This window comes from Arachis hypogaea, chromosome 16 (assembly GCF_003086295.3).
Source record: "Arachis hypogaea cultivar Tifrunner chromosome 16, arahy.Tifrunner.gnm2.J5K5, whole genome shotgun sequence".
NCBI classification, from domain to species: Eukaryota; Viridiplantae; Streptophyta; class Magnoliopsida; order Fabales; family Fabaceae; genus Arachis; species Arachis hypogaea.
Genome location: NC_092051.1, coordinates 98,363,631 through 98,379,858, shown reverse-complemented (window position 1 = coordinate 98,379,858; position 16,228 = coordinate 98,363,631). Strand labels below are relative to the sequence as shown.

Sequence of the window (16,228 nt, the reverse complement as noted above, 5' to 3'; positions counted from 1 at the left end):
CAGAGTCAAACAGAGCCCCCACAATCAAACTCTAAGTTTGGTGTTGCGAGGCCACCATCATGCTCTGAGTGTCTGTGAAGCTCTATAAGAGCTCACTGTCAAGCTATTGACATTAAAGAAGCGCTTATTGGGAGGCAACCCAATGTTATTTAATTATATTTATTCATAGACATTTGTTTTTGATTGTCATGTTATGTTTTCTTTAGGTAGATGATCATGCGGAGTTGTGAAAAGTGTGATCACAATTTCGTGCACCAAGTTTTTGGCGCTGTTGCCGGGGATCGAACCCGGGTCACCCGCGTGACAGGCGGGAATACTCACCACTATACTGGGCGTTTAACGCCAGAAATGGCAGCATTCTGGGCATTCAGAAAAATGCCCAGTAAAGAAGGATTCCTGGCGTTTAACGCCAGCTAGGGTATCTGGCTGGGCGTTAAACGCCCAAAATGGCAGTCAAGTGGGCGTTAAATGCCAGAACAGATAGCATTCTGGGCGTTTAACGCCAGGATGACACAAGGGAGGTAATTTTGTTTCTAATTCAATTTTTTTCAATTTTTCATGTTTTAATTCATAATTTTTTGCATCAAACATATTTTAAACGTTCATCTTTCAATTTCTATTTTCAAAAATTAATAGTTAGCTGAATTCAAGGATAAACTACAAGAGACAAGGATGGCTAATATAAATATGGAAGAACAATTAAAGCAAACAAAGCAGCAGCTGTCAAGACAAATAACAGAAGAATGCCAAGCAGTTCAATTAAGAAGTGGGAAAACATTAAATACCCCACCTCAAGGCAGCAAAGAGCCAAGGAATGAGCAAACCACCCAAAATTCACCTGAGGACAGTAAGAGCCCAGGGAAAAGTAATTCTGGCGTTAAAACGCCAGCAATCTGGTGGAAGGCTGGCGCTGAACGCCCAGACCATGCCCAAGACTGGCGTTCAACGCCAGTAACAAGCAAGGACTTGCGTTCAACGCCAGAAACAAGCAAGGATCTGGCGTTGAATGCCCAAAATGGGCAGGATCTGGCATTGAACGCCCAAAATGGGCACAGTTTTGGCGTTCAGATGCCAGGAACAGACAAGGAGTTGGCGTCTAACGTCACTCCAGCTTCTAACTCTGGCACTCAATTGCCAGTGAGGGATCAGACACACACAAGTGCTGATGACAACCCCTCTAAAAAGGCTTCTTCAACCACTTCTGTAGGCAATAAACCTACAGCAACTAAGGTTGAGGAATATAAAGCCAAGATACCTTATCCTCAAAAACTCCGGAAAGAAGAGCAGGATAAGCAATTTGCTCGCTTTGCAGATTATCTCAGGACTCTTGAAACAAAGATTCCATTTGCAGAGGCACTTGAGCAAATACCTTCTTATGCCAAGTTCATGAAAGAGATCCTGAGTCATAAAAAGGATTGGAGAGAAACAGAAAGAGTTCTCCTCACTGAAGAATGCAGTGCAGTCATTCTAAAAAGCTTTCCTGAAAAGCTTAAAGACCCTGGGAGTTTTCTGATACCATGCATATTAGAAGGTAATTGCACCAAGACAGCTTTATGCGATCTTGGGGCAAGCATCAACCTAATACCTGCATCCACTATCAGAAAGCTTGGCTTAACTGAAGAAGTTAAACCAACCCGGATATGTCTCCAACTTGCTGATGGCTCCATTAAATACCCATCAGGCATGATTGAAAACATGATTGTCAGAGTTGGGCCATTCGCCTTTCCCACTGACTTTGTAGTGCTGGAAATGGAAGAGCACAAGAGTGCTACTCTCATTCTAGAAAGACCCTTCCTAGCAACTGGATGAACCCTCATTGATGTCCAACAAGGGGAAATAACCCTGAGAGTCAATGATGATGAGTTTAAGTTGAATGCTGTCAAAGCCATGCAGCATCCAGACACATCAAAAGACTGCATGAAAGTTGATCTTAATGACTCTTTGGTAGAAGAGATCAACATGGCTGAGAGTCTCGAATCAGAGTTGGAAGACATCTTTAAAGATGTTCAGCCTGATTTGGAGGAATCAGAGGAGATGAAAGAGCCTCTGAAATTTCCTCTGGAAGAGGAAAAACCTCCTAAACCCGAGCTCAAACCATTACCACCATCCCTGAAATATGTATTTCTGGGAGAAGGTGACACTTTTCCAGTGATCATAAGCTCTGCTTTAAATCCACAGGAAGAAGAAGCACTTATTCAAGTGCTAAGGACACACAAAACAGCTCTTGGATGGTCCATAGGTGACCTTAAGGGCATAAGCCCAGCTAGATGCATGCACAAAATCTTATTGGAAGATAATGCTAAACCAGTGGTTCAACCACAGAGGCGGCTAAATCCAGCCATGAAGGAAGTGGTGCAGAAAGAGGTCACCAAATTACTAGAGGCTGGGATTATTTATCCTATTTCTGATAGTCCCTGGGTGAGCCCTGTCCAAGTCGTCCCAAAAAAGGGAGGCATGACAGTGATTCATAATGAAAAAAATGAACTGGTTCCTACAAGAATAGTTACAGGGTGGCGCATGTGTATTGACTACAGAAGGCTCAATACAGCCACCAGAAAGGATCATTTTCCTTTACCATTCATAGACCAGATGCTAGAAAGACTGGCAGGTCATGATTATTACTGCTTTTTGGATGGCTACTCAGGCTATAACCAGATTGCAGTAGATCCCCAAGATCAAGAGAAAACAGCATTCACATGTCCATCTGGAGTGTTTGCTTATAGAAGGATGCCATTTGGGCTGTGTAATGCGCCTGCAACCTTCCAGAGATGCATGCTCTCTATTTTCTCTGATATGGTGGAAAAATTTTTGGAAGTCTTCATGGATGACTTCTCAGTATATGGAGACTCATTTAGCTCCTGTCTTGATCACCTGAAACTTGTCCTGAAGAGATGCCAAGAGACCAACCTAGTCTTAAACTGGGAAAAATATCACTTCATGGTGACTGAAGGGATTGTCCTTGGGCATAAAATCTCAAACAAGGGAATAGAGGTGGATCAAGCAAAAATAGAGGTAATTGAAAAATTACCACCACCTGCCAATGTTAAGGCAATCAGAAGCTTTCTGGGGCATGCAGGATTCTATAGGAGGTTTATAAAGGATTTTTCAAAAATCGCAAAACCCCTAAGCAATCTGCTAGCTGCTGACACGCCATTTGTGTTTGACACAAAGTGTTTGTAGGCGTTTAAAACGCTGAAAGCTAAGCTGGTCACAGCACCAGTTATTTCTGCACCAGACTGGACATTACCATTTGAGCTAATGTGTGATGCCAGTGATCACGCCATTGGTGCAGTATTGGGACAGAGGCATGACAAGCTTCTGCATGTCATTTATTATGCTAGTCGCGTTTTAAATGATGCCCAGAAAAATTACACAACCACAGAAAAAGAATTACTTGCAGTGGTTTATGCCATTGACAAGTTCAGATCATACTTAGTAGGATCAAAAGTGATTGTGTATACTGACCATGCTGCTCTTAAATATCTACTCACAAAGCAGGATTCAAAACCCAGGCTCATCAGATGGGTGTTTCTTCTGCAAGAGTTTGATATAGAAATAAGAGACAGAAAATGGACAGAAAACCAAGTGGCTGATCATCTGTCCCGGATAGAGCCAGTAGAAGGGACGTCCCTCCCCTCTCTTGAGATCTCTGAGACTTTTCCGGATGAGCATTTATTTTCCATCCAGGAAACACCATGGTTTGCCAATATTGCAAACTATAAAGCTGCAAGGTTCATACCCAAGGAGTACAACAGGCAACAAAAGAAAAAATTAATCACTAATGCAAAGTACTACTTGTGGGATAAACCCTATCTCTTTAAGAGATGTGCAGACGGAATAATCCGTAGGTGTGTTCCTAGAGAAGAAGCGCAGAGGATCCTATGGCATTGCCATGGATCTCAATATGGAGGCCATTTCGGGGGTGAGCGAACAGCCACCAAGGTCCTCCAATGTGGCTTCTATTGGCCCACACTCTAGAGAGATTCCCGAGAGTTTGTACATAACTATGACAGTTGCCAAAGAGCTGGTAATCTGCCCCATGGTTACGCCATGCCTCAACAAGGAATCTTGGAGATTGAGTTGTTTGACGTATGAGGAATTGACTTCATGGGACCTTTCCCACCATCATTCTCAAACACTTATATTCTGGTGACAGTTGACTATGTATCAAAATGGGTTGAGGCCATTGCCATACCCACCAATGATACTAAAACAGTGCTGAAGTTCCTCCAGAAACATATCTTTAGCAGGTTTGGTGTCCCTAGAGTACTGATCAGTGATGGGCGCACTCACTTCTGCAACAAACAGCTTTACTCTGCCATGGTTCCGTATGGGATTCGCCACAAGGTAGCTACTCCATATCATCCACAAACTAATGGGCAAGCTGAAGTCTCTAATAGAGAATTAAAGAGAATCCTAGAACGGACAATAAGTACCCGTTGAAAGGATTGGGCACGGAGCTTGGATGATGCTCCGTGGGCTTACAGAACAGCATTCAAGACCCCTATAGGGACCTCTCCATACCAACTTGTGTATGGTAAGGCATGTCACCTGCCCGTGGAACTGGAACATAAAGCCTACTGGCAACCAGATTCCTAAACTTTGATGCCAAATTAGCAGGAGAAAAAAGATTGCTCCAGCTAAATGAGCTAGAGGAATTCAGATTCACTGCTTTCGAAAATGCCAAGCTTTATAAAGAGAAATCAAAAAAGTGGCATGATAGAAAGCTGTCATCTAGAATCTTTGAACCAGGACAGAAGGTTCTGCTGTTTAACTCTAGACTCAGGCTATTCCCTGGGAAACTGAAATCCCGGTGGAAGGGACCATATGTGATTACAAGTGTATCACCATATGGTTATGTGGAGCTTCAAGATATTGATTCTGATAAGAAGTTCATTGTCAATGGACAGAGAATCAAGCACTATCTTGAAGGCAACGTTGAGCAAGAGTGCTCAAGGCTGAAGCTAGATTAAAAGCTCAGCAAGGTCCAACTAAAGACAATAAAGAAGCACTTGCTGGGAGGCAACCCAGCCATGGGACATCAATCCTCTAAGCATTTTTCCCTATTTTTATTTTTATTTGTTTATATAAAGTTCATTAATAACGAGGTAAAAAAATCAATTGCATAAGTTTACAGGGTTACAGAAGGAATCTGCACACAAAACAGAGAAAAAGAGCTCACTGGCAAGAAAACGCCAGTAAGAGCCTGTTTTGGGCGTTCAGCGCCCAAAAGAGGCATCCAGTGGGCGCTGAACGCCAGTAAGGATAGCTATCTGGCGTTCAACGCCAGAAAAGGGCAACAACTGGGCGTTGAACGCCCAGGAGAGCAGCATTTGGGCGTTGAACGCCCAAAACAGGCAGCGTTTGGGCGTTCAAACGCCAGGATGATGGGAAGGAGGTAAATTCGTTTCTTCTTCATATTTTTCATTCTAATTTTAATTTCCATGTTTCAAATCATGATTTCTTGCATACACATGTTAAGAACCCTGATTTCTAAAATCCTTAATTTCTAAAAATCCTACTTTAAAAATATCAAATGTATCTTAATCCATAAGCACAAATTCTCTTTTTCAATCCAATTCAACTCTTTTCCAAAAATCTTTTCAACTCATCAATATCTTTTTCAAATCTCCACATTATCTTTTTCAAAATCTAGATTTATCTTTTTCAAAAATTTTCATATCTTTTCAATTTTAAACTATATCCTCTCTTATCATATCTTCTATCTTATCTTTTCCAAATCAATCTTTTTTATCATATCTTTTCTAAATTTTCGAACCTACCCCCCTCCCTTTAAATATGGGTTCGGCCTCCCCCCCCCCCTCCATCAAAAATTGCACCTAGCTCTCCTTCTATCCCTCTCCTTTCTTTTCTTTTACTTGAGGACAAGAAAACCTCTAAGTTTGGTGTGTTTATCCGTGATCACTAAGATCATGGCTCCTAAGGGAAAACAACCCACTTCAAGAGGCAAGAAAGAGAGCATTCCAAAACCACTTTGGAATCAAGGGAAGTTCTTATCTAAAGAACATTCAGACCATTATTACAAAATAATGGGTCTAAGATCAGTGATCCCGGAAGTTAGATTAGATCTGAAAGAAGACGAATATCTGGAGATCCAGGAGCAAATTCGAATCAGGAACTGGGAGGTCCTAGCTAATCCTGAGACGAAAGTGGGAAGGAATATGGTCCAGGAGTTCTATGCTAACATACGGCAGACAGACAAGCAAAAACTATCTGGAACTGCTTTCTATGAATATCGGACTGTGGTCAGAGGAAAGATTGTTCATACCAACCCTGACAAGATCAGGGAGATTTTAAAGCTACCTCAGCTAAAAGATGATCCAGACTCTTTTAACAGGAGAATGATGAGAACAGACAAGGGCCTGGATAAGATTCTAGAGGATATATGTATCCCTGGAGTCAGGTGGACCACTAGCACGAAGGATGTCCCAAATCAACTCAAAAGAGAAGATCTCAAACCAGTCGCCAGAGGATGGCTGGATTTCATTGGGCATTCTCTGCTACCCACCAGCAACCGTTCTGAAGTCACTGTTAAAAGAGCAGTGATGATCCATTGCATCATGATGGGAAAAGAAGTGGAAGTTCATCAACTGATTTCAACTGAATTCTACAAAATTGCTAATAAAAATTCTAAAGAGGCCAGGTTGGCTTACCCAAGCTTGATTTCTCTGCTCTGCAAGGACGCTGGAGTAAGGATGGGAATAACTGAGTATATCTCGATTGAGAAACCAATCACCAAAGCATCAATGGAAAAACAACAAGCACAGGATGACCCCATCAAGAAGAAAACACATGAATTTCTCCCAGAAATCCCTCAATCTGAATATTGGGAGTATCTTGAAACATCAGTTACCAAGATGCAAGAAGCTATGGAACAAATAATAAAGGAACAGAAGGAACAAAGTCAAATTCTTTGCTATTTGATTAAAGAACAGGAAGAGCAAGGGCGTGACTTGAGGGAATTGAAGCGCCAGAAGTTATCTCTTGAAGGACCAAGCACCCCACAGATCCGAGGAACATCCACTTCCCAGAACAAAGGTTGTTAAATTCCAATTTCTGCTTTAACTCTGTGATAGTTGTCGTTATAAGAGTTTACCTTAGGAGTCATATAGTAGTAATTAGTGTCTATTTTGATTTTACCTCCAATTAAGTTATAGTCTATTTTTCTCATCATCAGCAAACATGAATAAAATAGTAGATCGTTTGAATAAGAGGCAATAAAATTCGAGTTTTTAATAAGAAAAAAATTCTAATTAGTAACATGTGGTGGCAATGCTTTCTGTCTTCTGAATGAATGCTTGAACAGTGCATATGTCTTTTGAATTTGTTGTTTAAGACTGTTAAATATGTTGACACTTGAAAGAATGATGAACATGAGACATGTTATTGATAATCTGAAAAATCATAAAAATGATTCTTGAAGCAAGAAAAAGCAGCAAAGAACAAAGCTTGCAGAAAAAAAAGAGAGAGAGAGAGAGAGAGAGAAAGAGAAAGCAAGCAGAAAAAGCCAAAGCTCTTAAAACCAAAAGGCAAGGATAATAGAAAGGATCCCAAGGCTTTGAGCATCAGTGGATAGGAGGGCCTAAAGGAATAAAATCCTGGCCTAAGCGGCTAAACCAAGCTGTCCCTAGCCATGTGCTTGTGGCGTGAAGGTGTCAAGTGAAAACTTGAGATTGAGCGGTTAAAGTCAAGGTCCAAAGCAAAAAGAAGAGTGTGCTTAAGAACCCTGGACACCTCTAATTGGGGACTTTAGCAAAGCTGAGTCACAATCTAAAAGGGTTCACCCAATTATGTGTCTGTGGCATTTATGTATCCAGTGGTAATACTGGAAAACAAAGTGCTTAGGGCCATGGCCAAGACTCATAAAGTATCTATGTTCAAGAATCATCATACTGAAATAGGAGAATCAATAACACTATCTGAATTCTAAGTTCCTAGAGATGCCAATCACTCTGAGCTTCAATGGATAAAGTGAGATGCCAAAACTGTTCGGAAGCAAAAAGCTACTAGTCCCACTCATCTAATTAGAATCTGAGCTTCACTCAAAAACTCTGAGATATTATTGCTTCTTGACTTATTAGTCTTCTATTTTATTTGTCTAGTTGCTTGAGGACAAGCAACAATTCAAGTTTGGTGTTGTGATGAGCGGATATTTTACACGCTTTTTGGGGTTAATTTCATATAGATTTTAGTATGTTTTAGTTGGTTTTTAGTTTATTTTCATTAGTTTCTAGGCAAAATCCACATTTCTGGACTCTACTATGAGTTTGTGTGTTTTTCTGTAATTTCAGGTATTTTCTGGCTGAAATTGAGGGAGCTGAGCAAAAATCTGATTCAGGCTGAAAAAGGACTGCTGATGCTGTTGGATTCTGACCTTCCTGCACTCAAAATGGATTTTCTAGAGCTACAGAACTCCAAATGGCGTGCTTCTAATTGCGTTGGAAAGTAGACATCCAGGGCTTTCCAGCAATATATAATAGTCTAACTTTACTCAAGGATAGACGACGTAAACTGGCGTTCAACGCCAGCTCTCTGCCCAATTCTGGCGTCCAGCGCCAGAAACAAGTTGCAAGTTGGAGTTCAACGCCAGAAAAGGATCCAAAGCTGGCGTTGAACGCCCAAAACAGCCCCAGGCACGTGAGAAACTTTAGTCTCAGCCCCAGCACACACCAAGTGGGCCCCAGAAGTGGATTTCTGCACTATCTGTTATAGTTTACTTATTTTCTGTAAACCTAGGTTACTAGTTTAGTATTTAAACAACTTTTAGAGATTTATTTGGTATCTCATGACACTTTTTAGATCAAAACTTTATACTCTTTGACGGCATGAGTCTCTAAACTCCATTGTTGGGGTGAGGAGCTCTGCTGTGTCTCGATGAATTAATGCAAGTATTTCTGTTTTCCATTCAAACATGCGTGTTCCTATCTAAGATATCCATTCGCGCCTAACTATTGAGAAGGTGATGATCAGTGACACTCATCACCTTCCTCAATCCATGAACGTGTGTCTGACAATCACTTCCGTTCTACATCAGATTGAATGAATATCTCTTAGATTCCCTAATCAGAATCTCCGTGGTATAAGCTAGATTGATGGCGGCATTCATGAGAATCCGGAAAGTCTAAACCTTGTCTGTGGTATTCCGAGTAGGATTCTGGGATTGGATGGCTGTGACGAACTTCAAACTCGCGAGTGTTGGGCGTAGTGACAGACGCAAAAGGATAGTAAATCCTATTCCGGTACGACTGAGAACCTGCAGATGATTAGTCGTGCGGTGACAGCGCACCTGGACCCTTTTCACTGGAAGGATGGATGGTAGCCATTGACAACGGTAATCCACCTACACACAGCTTGCCATAGGAGGACGTGCGTGCATGAATCAGAGGACAGAGGAAAGCAGAGATTCTGAAGACAAAGCATCTCCAAAAATCCAACATATTATCCATTACTGCATAACAAGTAACCTTTAATCCATGCTCTCTTGTTTATTTGCAACTCAACTGATAAATATAATTGACTTCCTGACTAAGAATTACAAGATAACCATATATTGCTTCAAACCAACAATCTCCGTGGGATTTGACCCTTACTCACGTAAGGTATTACTTGGACGACCCAGTGCACTTGCTGGTTAGTGGTACGAGTGTGAAAAGTGTGATTCACAATTCGTGCACCAGTCTTCTTGTTTGATGTTGATGTTTTCTTGTTTTGTGTCTTTTCTTGTTTTTCATGTGCATTTTTGCATTCATAGTGTCTGAACATGAAAGATTTCTAAGTTTGGTGTCTTGCATGTTTTCTTTGCATTGAAAATTTTTCAAAAATAAGTTCTTGGTGTTCATCTTGATCTTCAAAGTGTTCTTGGTGTTCATCTTGACATTCATAGCATTCTTGCATGCATTCATTGTTTTGATCCAAAATTTTCATGCATTGAGTCTTTTTCATGTTTTTCTCTCTCATCATTAAAAATTCAAAAATCAAAAAAATATCTTTCCCTTTTTCACTCATAAATTTCGAAAATTTGAGTTGACTTTTTCAAAACTTTTTAAAACTTAGTTGTTTCTTATGAGTCAAATCAAATTTTCAATTTAAAAAAAAATCTTATCTTTTTCAAAATCTTTTTCAAAAATCAAATCTCTTTCATTTTTCTTAGTTATTTTCAAAAATTTTAAAAATATTTTTCAAAAATCTTTTTCTTATCTTTATCACATAATTTTCGAAAATAACATCATCAATTAATGTTTTGATTCAAAAATTTCAAGCTTGTTACTTGCTTGTTAAGAAAGATTCAAACTTTAAGTTCTAGAATCATATTTTGTGATTTCTTGTGAATCAAGTCATTAATTGTGATTTTAAAAATCAAATCTTTTTCAAAACTAATTTCAATCATATCTTTTCAAAAATATCTTTTTATCTTATCTTTTTCAAAATCATATCTTTTTCAAAAATTTGATTTTAAAATATTAAATCTTATCTTCTTATCTTTTCAAAATTGATTTTAAAATTTGTTTCAACTAACTAACTAACTTTTTGTTTGTTTCTTATCTTTTTCAAAACTACCTAACTAACTCTCTCTCTCTAATTTTCGAAAATATCTCCCTCTTTTTCAAAAACTCTTTCTAATTAACTAATTGTTTCAAAATTCAATTTTAATTTATTTCTTCTTCTAATTTTCGAAAATCACTAACTCTTTTTCAAAAATTATTTTCGAAAATCCACGTCCCCCTCTCATCTTCTTCTATTTATTTATTTATTTACTAACATCTCTTCCTCACTCACCAAAAATCCGAACCCCCTCTCTCTCTGAGTTCAGATTTTCTCTTCTTCTTTTCTTCTACTCTTCTTTTCTTCTTCTACTCACACAAGGGAACCTCTATACTCTGGTAAAAAGGAACCCTATTATTATTTTTCTGTTCCCTTCTCTTTCATATGAGCAGGAGCAAGGACAAGAACATTCTTGTTGAAGCAGATCCTGAACCTGAAAGGACTCTGAAAAGGAAACTAAGAGAAGCTAAAATACAACAATCCAGAGACAACCTTACAGGAATTTTCGAACAGGAAGAAGAAATGGCAGCCAAAAATAATAATAATGCAAGGAGGATGCTTGGTAACTTTACTGCACCTAATTCCAATTTACATGGAAGAAGCATCTCCATCCCTACCATTGGAGCAAACAATTTTGAGTTGAAACCTCAATTAGTTTCCCTGATGCAGCAGAACTGCAAGTTTCATGGATTTCCATCTGAAGATCCTTTTCAGTTCCTAACTGAATTCTTGCAGATATGTGATACTGTTAATACTAATAGAGTAGATCCAGAAGTCTACAGGCTCATGCTTTTCCCTTTTGCTGTAAGAGACAGAGCTAGAATCTGGTTGGACTCTCAACCTAAGGATAGCCTGAACTCTTGGGATAAGCTGGTCACGGCTTTCTTAGCTAAGTTCTTTCCTCCTCAAAAGCTTAGTAAGCTTAGAGTGGATGTTCAAACCTTCAGACAGAAAGAAGGTGAATCCCTCTATGAAGCTTGGGAGAGATACAAGCAACTGACCAAAAAGTGTCCTTCTGACATGCTTTCAGAATGGACCATCCTGGATATATTCTATGATGGTCTGTCTGAATTAGCTAAGATGTCATTGGATACTTCTGCAGGTGGATCCATTCACCTAAAGAAAACGCCTGCAGAAGCTCAAGAACTCATTGACATGGTTGCTAATAACCAGTTCATGTACACTTCTGAGAGGAATCCTGTGAGCAATGGGACGCCTCAGAAGAAGGGAGTTCTTGAAATTGATACTCTGAATGCCATATTAGCTCAGAACAAAATATTGACTCAGCAAGTCAATATGATTTCTCAGAGTCTGAATGGAATGCAAGCTGCATCCAACAGTACTCAAGAGGTGCCTTCTGAAAAAGAGGCCTATGATCCTGAAAACCCTGCAATAGCAGAGGTGAATTACATGGGTGAACCATATGGAAACACCTATAATCCCTCATGGAGAAATCACCCAAATCTCTCATGGAAGGATCAACAAAAGCCTCAACAAGGCTTTAATAATGGTGGAAGAAATAGGTTTAACAATAGTAAACCTTTTCCATCATCCACTCAGCAATAGACAGAGAACTCTGAACAAAGTACCTCTAATTTAGCAAACTTAGTCTCTGATCTATCTAAGGCCACTGTGAGTTTCATGAATGAAACAAGATCCTCCATTAGAAATTTGGAAGCACAAGTGAGCCAGCTGAGTAAAAGAGTCACTGAAATCCCTCCTAGTACTCTCCCAAGCAATACAGAAGAAAATCCAAAAGGAGAGTGCGAGGCCATTGAAATGACCATCATGGCCGAATCCAAGGAAGAAGGGGAGGACGTGAATCCCAGTAAGGAAGACCTCCTGGGACGTCCAGTGATCAACAAGGAGTTTCCCTTTGAGGAACCAAAGGACTCTGAGGCTCATCTAGAGACCATAGAGATTCTAATGAACCTCCCCTGTTCACCAATGAACTGAATGCATTGGATCAACTGAGATTGCCTCAGAAGAAATAGGATTCTGGAAAGTTCCTGATACCTTATACCATAGGCACCATGACCTTTAAGAAGGCTCTATGTGACCTGGGGTCAGGAATAAACCTCATGCCACTCTCTGTAATGGAGAAACTGGGAATCTTTGAGGTACAAGCTGCTAGAATCTCATTAGAGATGGCAGACAATTCCAGAAAACAGGCTTATGGACAAGTAGAGGACATATTAGTAAAGGTTGAAGGCCTTTACATCCCTGCTGATTTCATAATCCTAGATACTGGGAAGGATGAGGATGAATCCATCATCCTTGGAAGACCCTTCCTAGCCACAGCAAGAGCTGTGATTGATGTTAACAGAGGTGAACTAGTCCTTCAATTGAATGAGGACTCCCTTAAGTTTAAAACTCAAGGACATCCTTCTGTAAACATGGAAAAGAGGCACAGTAATCTTCTCTTAAAACAGAGTCATACAGAGCCCCCACAGTCAAACTCTAAGTTTGGTGTTGGGAGGCCACAACCAAACTCTAAGTTTGGTGTTGAACTCCCATATCCAAACTCTAAGTTTGGTGTTGAGGAGTCTCAACAATGCTCTGAACATCTGTGAGGCTCTATGAGAGCCCACTGTCAAGCTATTGACATTAAAGAAGTGCTTGTTGGGAGGCAACCTAATTTTTATTTATCTAATTTTAATTTATTTTTATTGTTATTTCATGTTTTATTAGGTTCATGATCATGTGGAGTCACAAAATAAATAGAAAAATTGAAAACAGAATCAAAAATAGCAGAAGGAAAATCACACCCTGGAGGAGGATCTTACTGGCGTTTAAACGCCAGTAAGGAGCATCTGTCTGGCGTTCAACGCCAGAACAGAGCATGTTTCTGGCGTTGAACGCCAGAAACAAGCAGCATTATGGCGTCCAGACGCCAGAAATGCACAGTGAAGAAAAGCTGGCGCTAAACGCCAGAAACAAGCACAGAACTGGCGTTCAACGCCAGAAACATGCTGCATCTGGGCGTTGAACGCCCAGAACAAGCATCAGTTCGGTGTTTAAACGCTAGAATTGCATGCAAAGGCATTTTACATGCCTAATTGGTGCAGGGATGTAAATCCTTGACACCTCAAGATCTGTGGACCTCACAGGATTATCTCAGGATCTGTGGACCCCACAGGATCCCCACCTTCCCTCCTCATAATCCTAGTTTTTCTTCCACATCTTCTTCTTCATCTATTCTTTCTTTTCCTGCTCGAGGGCGAGCAACATTCTAAGTTTGGTGTGGTAAAAGCATTGCTTATTTTGCTTTTCTATAACCATTGATGGCACCCAAGGCCAGAGAAAACCTCAAAAAAAAAAGAGAAGAGAAAAGGGAAGACAAAAGCTTCCACCTCCAAGTCATGGGAGATGGAGAGATTCATGTAAAGGATCTATAGCTCAGTGGTAGAACATTTGACTGCAAATCAAGAGATCCCTGAGATACCTCAGGGGATACATTTTCCCCCACACAATTATTGGGAGCAACTAAGGATAGGAGCACCAAAATCACTAGGGATCAAGTAACAGAGACAAGGAAGAGACATAGAAGAGCTCAAGGACATCATTGGTTCCTCAAGAAGGAAACGCCACCATCACTAAGGTGGACTCATTCCTTGTTCTTACATTCTCTATTTTTCGTTTTCTTATGTTAAATGTTTATCTATGTTTGTGTCTTTATTACATGATCATTAGTGTCTAAGTGTCTATGCCTTAAAGTAATGAATATGAATCCATCACCTCTCTTAAATAAAAATGTTTTAATTCAAAAGAACAAGAAGTACATGAGTTTCGAATTTATCCTTGAACTTAGCTTAATTATATTGATGTGGTGACAATGCTTCTTGTTTTCTGAATGAATGCTTGAACAGTGCATATGTCTTTTGAAGTTGTTGATCATGAATGTTAAATATGTTGGCTCTTGAAAGAATGATGACAAGGAGACATGTTATTTGATAATCTAAAAAATCATAAAAATGATTCTTGAAGCAAGAAAAAGCATCAAAGAACAAAGCTTGCAGAAAAAAAAATGGCAAAAAAAATAGAAAGAAAAAGAAAAAGCAAGCAGAAAAAGCAAAAAGCTCTTAAAACCAAGAGGCAAGAGCAAAAAGCCATTAGCCCTTAAAACCAAAAGGCAAGGGTAAATAAAAAGGATCCCAAGGCTTTGAACATCAGTGGATAGGAGGGCCTAAAGGAATAAAATCCTGGCCTAAGCGGCTAAACCAAGCTGTCCCTAACCATGTGCTTGTGGCGTGAAGGTGTCAAGTGAAAACTTGAGACTGAGCAGTTAAAGTCAAGGTCCAAAGCAAAAAAAGTGTGTGCTTAAGAACCCTGGACACCTCTAATTGGAGACTTTAGCAAAGTTGAGTCACAATCTGAAAAGGTTCACCCAATTATGTGTCTGTGGCATTTATGTATCCGGTGGTAATACTGGAAAACAAAGTGCTTAGGGCCACGACCAAGACTCGTAAAGTAGCTGTGTTCAAGAATCATCATACTGAACTAGGAGAATCAATAACACTATCTGAACTCTGAGTTCCTATAGATGCCAATCATTCTGAACCTCAATGGATAAAGTGAGATGCCAAAACTATTCAAGAGGCAAAAAGCTACAAGTCCCGCTCATCTGATTGGAGCTATGTTTCATTGATAGTTTGGAATTTATAGTATATTCTCTTCTTTTTATCCTATTTGATTTTCAGTTGCTTGGGGACAAGCAACAATTTAAGTTTGGTGTTGTGATGAGCGGATAATTTATACGCTTTTTGGCATTATTTTTAGTAGAATCTAGTTACTTTTAGGGATGTTTTCATTAGTTTTTATGTTAAATTCACATTTCTGGACTTTACTATGAGTTTGTGTGTTTTTCTGTGATTTCAGGTATTTTCTGGCTGAAATTGAGAGACTTGAGCAAAAATCAGATTCAGAGGTTGAAAAAAGACTGCTAATGCTGCTGGATTCTGACCTCCCTGCACTCAAAGTGGATTTTCTGGAGCTACAGAACTCAAAATGGCACGCTTCGAATTGCGTTGGAAATTAGACATCCAGGGCTTTCCAGCAATATTTAATAGTCCATATTTTGGCTGAGTTTAGACGATGTAAAAGGGCATTGAACGCCAGTTCTACGCTGCAGTCTGGAGTTAAACGCCAGAAACACGTTACAAGCCAGAGTTGAACGCCAGAAATATGTTACAAACTGGCGTTCAACTCTAAGAATGACCTCTCCACATGGAAACTTCAAGCTCAGCCCAAGCACACACCAAGTGGGCCCCGGAAGTGGATTTATGCATCAATTACTTACTTCTGTAAACCCTAGTAACTAGTTTAGTATAAATAGGATTTTTTACTATTATATTAGACATCTTGGATTGTATTTTTGATCCTGTGATCTCGTTTTGGGGGCTGGCCATTCGGCCATGCCTGGACCTTTCACTTATGTATTTTCAACGGTAGAGTTTCTACACTCCATAGATTAAGGTGTGGAGCTCTGCTGTTCCTCATGAATTAATGCAAAGTACTACTATTTTTCTATTCAATTCAATGTATTCCGCTTCTAAGATATTCATTTGCACTTCAACATGAATGTGATGAACGTGACAATCATCATCATTCCCCCACGAACGCGTGCCTGACAACCACTTCCGTTCCACCTTAGATTGGATGATTA

The 16,228-nt window shown here is 39.7% G+C and overlaps 1 non-coding gene across 1 annotated transcript; it reads right to left on the bottom strand.

The window, feature by feature from the left end:
- Positions 1 to 11,481: 11,481 nt before the first annotated feature.
- LOC112760827 (small nucleolar RNA R71) lies at positions 11,482 to 11,589 on the bottom strand. The gene has a single exon (XR_003181248.1). It is a non-coding gene; the product is annotated as a small nucleolar RNA R71 (small nucleolar RNA).
- Between the last annotated feature and the right edge of the window lie 4,639 nt (positions 11,590 to 16,228).